This window comes from Erpetoichthys calabaricus, chromosome 5 (assembly GCF_900747795.2).
Source record: "Erpetoichthys calabaricus chromosome 5, fErpCal1.3, whole genome shotgun sequence".
In the NCBI taxonomy this organism is placed as follows: domain Eukaryota; kingdom Metazoa; phylum Chordata; class Cladistia; order Polypteriformes; family Polypteridae; genus Erpetoichthys; species Erpetoichthys calabaricus.
The window spans coordinates 24,975,718-24,980,717 of NC_041398.2; the positions used below are offsets into that span (position 1 = coordinate 24,975,718).

A 5,000-nucleotide genomic window follows, 5' to 3' on the forward strand; every position below is an offset into this window, starting at 1 on the left:
TTTCTCTCTGTTCCTGAAACTTGGAGATGTACAGTTTGCTTAGAATGAAGGGGAAAATACTTAAAGCAATGCTATCAAGATTAAAAGAGATTGCAAAGAGAGAATATTCCTGTCTTGCACAGTGGACTTTGCTGCACTGCTCACAGACTGAGGGCTGCACTTGATTGATCAGGACGCAGTGTGTCGTTAGTATACTCTCGGTTAATGATGGAGAGATTTTAATTTCAATTAAAGTTACCAAGGCAAAATTAAATAGAAACTGTGTTAGATGGTAAATGAACTGTTTGTCTCTGATTTTCAAATAGATTTAATTTGAATGAAAAAGCATGGAGGGTGAACGAAAAACTCTGTGGGATAAGTATGCGATGGAAACAAACCTTAAGCAAGAGACCAGAGTTGATCAGATCATTGCTGGCCCGTACGGGGATCGAACCCGCGACCTTGGCGTTATTAGCACCACGCTCTAACCAACTGAGCTAACCGGCCAAACTGTCATGTTGAAACTCTTGATAAATAATCTGTGCTTTCACTGCATATCTTTAAGTTTGCGATCTATCTATCCATCCATCCATCCATCCATCTATCTATCTATATATTTATTTATATATATATATATATATATATATATATATATATATATATATAACATTTCCGAGTACGTCATGCGCTCTTCCTTGTCCGTCAATCCGAGAATACCTTCTGTGCAATTTATAGACGAAGCGTGAAGAAAAGGAAAAGCACTTCATTCTAAGCAATCAAGTCTTCAATTATTGTTTGATCATTTCTCTCCTTCATTACTCGTCATTTCACAGTGAAGAGATTGAAAGGCTGGTTCATTTTTTTTTTTTTTTTTTGGCAAAACGTACATGCTTCCACACACATAATGGCTGAGCATGACGTTCAAGACTGGAGCAAATCTAAAGTCTCGATTTTCAAACATTTCTGCACGTTGAGAATTGGTCGCCTGCGCTCTGTGCAATGCTTTTCTGACACCTGGAATATCAGACAAATGAGAAGGTCAGAATGAGCCCGATGTGGACATTTTGTTTCTCGCTAGATTCTTGCAGTGTGTAGGACTATTTAAGTTTGGAAACAGCTTTGACGAGTTGGAACGCTAGGCTCATCTTGCGATTTTTCAGATCAACAAGTCATTTTCCTTCAAAGGAAAAGGACTCAACCGCCCAACGTGGGGCTCGAACCCACGACCCTGAGATTAAGAGTCTCATGCTCTACCGACTGAGCTAGCCGGGCAAGGGATCAAGGAGCCGCCAGTGTCTCTGTCCAAATTATATGAACGTTAGTTAATCTGGCTCCGATCCTTAGTGCTGCGATTTGTCACTAACATTGCATTTTTAACAGAAACATTTGTTCGTTTGCAACGGACGTTAAGCATCCTAATGTTCATGAGACCTTGTAGCGATCCCTCGATAATCTGTGTTATTGTCAACGTCACGCAGTAATGTGGAGGGGACGGATGGGGCAATCTCGTCCTATTTGTAACCCGTTGAGTGTCAGATTACCCTCCAGTTAGAGCTGAGAGGTATGAAAATAAAGCTGCTCATGGAGAAACTTCCATGTTAACTGCCCACAAGAGCACTGTGACCTTGAACTTCTTGCACCGCATAGGATCTTTCCTAAGACTGAATGATATATATTTCGTCCTCTTCCCTTCCAGGAATGTTAAATGGGGCAATGGAGTTTACATTTATTGATATGTTTATTTCCTTCTCTCTCTGTCTCTCTCTCTCTCTCTCTTTCTCTCTGTTCCTGAAACTTGGAGATGTACAGTTTGCTTAGAATGAAGGGGAAAATACTTAAAGCAATGCTATCAAGATTAAAAGAGATTGCAAAGAGAGAATATTCCTGTCTTGCACAGTGGACTTTGCTGCACTGCTCACAGACTGAGGGCTGCACTTGATTGATCAGGACGCAGTGTGTCGTTAGTATACTCTCGGTTAATGATGGAGAGATTTTAATTTCAATTAAAGTTACCAAGGCAAAATTAAATAGAAACTGTGTTAGATGGTAAATGAACTGTTTGTCTCTGATTTTCAAATAGATTTAATTTGAATGAAAAAGCATGGAGGGTGAACGAAAAACTCTGTGGGATAAGTATGCGATGGAAACAAACCTTAAGCAAGAGACCAGAGTTGATCAGATCATTGCTGGCCCGTACGGGGATCGAACCCGCGACCTTGGCGTTATTAGCACCACGCTCTAACCAACTGAGCTAACCGGCCAAACTGTCATGTTGAAACTCTTGATAAATAATCTGTGCTTTCACTGCATATCTTTAAGTTTGCGATCTATCTATCCATCCATCCATCCATCCATCTATCTATCTATATATATATATATATATATATATATATATATATATATATATATATATATATATATATATATAACATTTCCGAGTACGTCATGCGCTCTTCCTTGTCCGTCAATCCGAGAATACCTTCTGTGCAATTTATAGACGAAGCGTGAAGAAAAGGAAAAGCACTTCATTCTAAGCAATCAAGTCTTCAATTATTGTTTGATCATTTCTCTCCTTCATTACTCGTCATTTCACAGTGAAGAGATTGAAAGGCTGGTTCATTTTTTTTTTTTTTTTTGGCAAAACGTACATGCTTCCACACACATAATGGCTGAGCATGACGTTCAAGACTGGAGCAAATCTAAAGTCTCGATTTTCAAACATTTCTGCACGTTGAGAATTGGTCGCCTGCGCTCTGTGCAATGCTTTTCTGACACCTGGAATATCAGACAAATGAGAAGGTCAGAATGAGCCCGATGTGGACATTTTGTTTCTCGCTAGATTCTTGCAGTGTGTAGGACTATTTAAGTTTGGAAACAGCTTTGACGAGTTGGAACGCTAGGCTCATCTTGCGATTTTTCAGATCAACAAGTCATTTTCCTTCAAAGGAAAAGGACTCAACCGCCCAACGTGGGGCTCGAACCCACGACCCTGAGATTAAGAGTCTCATGCTCTACCGACTGAGCTAGCCGGGCAAGGGATCAAGGAGCCGCCAGTGTCTCTGTCCAAATTATATGAACGTTAGTTAATCTGGCTCCGATCCTTAGTGCTGCGATTTGTCACTAACATTGCATTTTTAACAGAAACATTTGTTCGTTTGCAACGGACGTTAAGCATCCTAATGTTCATGAGACCTTGTAGCGATCCCTCGATAATCTGTGTTATTGTCAACGTCACGCAGTAATGTGGAGGGGACGGATGGGGCAATCTCGTCCTATTTGTAACCCGTTGAGTGTCAGATTACCCTCCAGTTAGAGCTGAGAGGTATGAAAATAAAGCTGCTCATGGAGAAACTTCCATGTTAACTGCCCACAAGAGCACTGTGACCTTGAACTTCTTGCACCGCATAGGATCTTTCCTAAGACTGAATGATATATATTTCGTCCTCTTCCCTTCCAGGAATGTTAAATGGGGCAATGGAGTTTACATTTATTGATATGTTTATTTCCTTCTCTCTCTGTCTCTCTCTCTCTCTCTTTCTCTCTGTTCCTGAAACTTGGAGATGTACAGTTTGCTTAGAATGAAGGGGAAAATACTTAAAGCAATGCTATCAAGATTAAAAGAGATTGCAAAGAGAGAATATTCCTGTCTTGCACAGTGGACTTTGCTGCACTGCTCACAGACTGAGGGCTGCACTTGATTGATCAGGACGCAGTGTGTCGTTAGTATACTCTCGGTTAATGATGGAGAGATTTTAATTTCAATTAAAGTTACCAAGGCAAAATTAAATAGAAACTGTGTTAGATGGTAAATGAACTGTTTGTCTCTGATTTTCAAATAGATTTAATTTGAATGAAAAAGCATGGAGGGTGAACGAAAAACTCTGTGGGATAAGTATGCGATGGAAACAAACCTTAAGCAAGAGACCAGAGTTGATCAGATCATTGCTGGCCCGTACGGGGATCGAACCCGCGACCTTGGCGTTATTAGCACCACGCTCTAACCAACTGAGCTAACCGGCCAAACTGTCATGTTCAAACTCTTGATAAATAATCTGTGCTTTCACTGCATATCTTTAAGTTTGCGATCTATCTATCCATCCATCCATCCATCCATCTATCTATCTATATATTTATATATATATATATATATATATATATATATATATATCTAACATTTCCGAGTACGTCATGCGCTCTTCCTTGTCCGTCAATCCGAGAATACCTTCTGTGCAATTTATAGACGAAGCGTGAAGAAAAGGAAAAGCACTTCATTCTAAGCAATCAAGTCTTCAATTATTGTTTGATCATTTCTCTCCTTCATTACTCGTCATTTCACAGTGAAGAGATTGAAAGGCTGGTTCATTTTTTTTTTTTTTTTTTGGCAAAACGTACATGCTTCCACACACATAATGGCTGAGCATGACGTTCAAGACTGGAGCAAATCTAAAGTCTCGATTTTCAAACATTTCTGCACGTTGAGAATTGGTCGCCTGCGCTCTGTGCAATGCTTTTCTGACACCTGGAATATCAGACAAATGAGAAGGTCAGAATGAGCCCGATGTGGACATTTTGTTTCTCGCTAGATTCTTGCAGTGTGTAGGACTATTTAAGTTTGGAAACAGCTTTGACGAGTTGGAACGCTAGGCTCATCTTGCGATTTTTCAGATCAACAAGTCATTTTCCTTCAAAGGAAAAGGACTCAACCGCCCAACGTGGGGCTCGAACCCACGACCCTGAGATTAAGAGTCTCATGCTCTACCGACTGAGCTAGCCGGGCAAGGGATCAAGGAGCCGCCAGTGTCTCTGTCCAAATTATATGAACGTTAGTTAATCTGGCTCCGATCCTTAGTGCTGCGATTTGTCACTAACATTGCATTTTTAACAGAAATATTTGTTCGTTTGCAACGGACGTTAAGCATCCTAATGTTCATGAGACCTTGTAGCGATCCCTCGATAATCTGTGTTATTGTCAACGTCACGCAGTAATGTGGAGGGGACGGATGGGGCAATCTCGTCCTATT

At 40.5% G+C, this 5,000-nt stretch overlaps 6 non-coding genes across 6 annotated transcripts; all 6 read right to left on the bottom strand.

Moving 5' to 3' along the window:
• Positions 1 to 412: 412 nt before the first annotated feature.
• trnai-aau (transfer RNA isoleucine (anticodon AAU)) lies at positions 413 to 486 on the bottom strand. Its single transcript has one exon. It is a non-coding gene; the product is annotated as a tRNA-Ile (tRNA).
• Positions 487 to 1,178: 692 nt separating this feature from the next.
• trnak-cuu (transfer RNA lysine (anticodon CUU)) lies at positions 1,179 to 1,251 on the bottom strand. The gene has a single exon. It is a non-coding gene; the product is annotated as a tRNA-Lys (tRNA).
• A 915-nt stretch (positions 1,252 to 2,166) lies between these two features.
• Positions 2,167 to 2,240, bottom strand: trnai-aau (transfer RNA isoleucine (anticodon AAU)). Its single transcript has one exon. It is a non-coding gene; the product is annotated as a tRNA-Ile (tRNA).
• A 699-nt stretch (positions 2,241 to 2,939) lies between these two features.
• trnak-cuu (transfer RNA lysine (anticodon CUU)) lies at positions 2,940 to 3,012 on the bottom strand. The gene has a single exon. It is a non-coding gene; the product is annotated as a tRNA-Lys (tRNA).
• Positions 3,013 to 3,925: 913 nt separating this feature from the next.
• Positions 3,926 to 3,999, bottom strand: trnai-aau (transfer RNA isoleucine (anticodon AAU)). Its single transcript has one exon. It is a non-coding gene; the product is annotated as a tRNA-Ile (tRNA).
• A 684-nt stretch (positions 4,000 to 4,683) lies between these two features.
• On the bottom strand, positions 4,684 to 4,756 carry trnak-cuu (transfer RNA lysine (anticodon CUU)). Its single transcript has one exon. It is a non-coding gene; the product is annotated as a tRNA-Lys (tRNA).
• Positions 4,757 to 5,000: the final 244 nt, after the last annotated feature.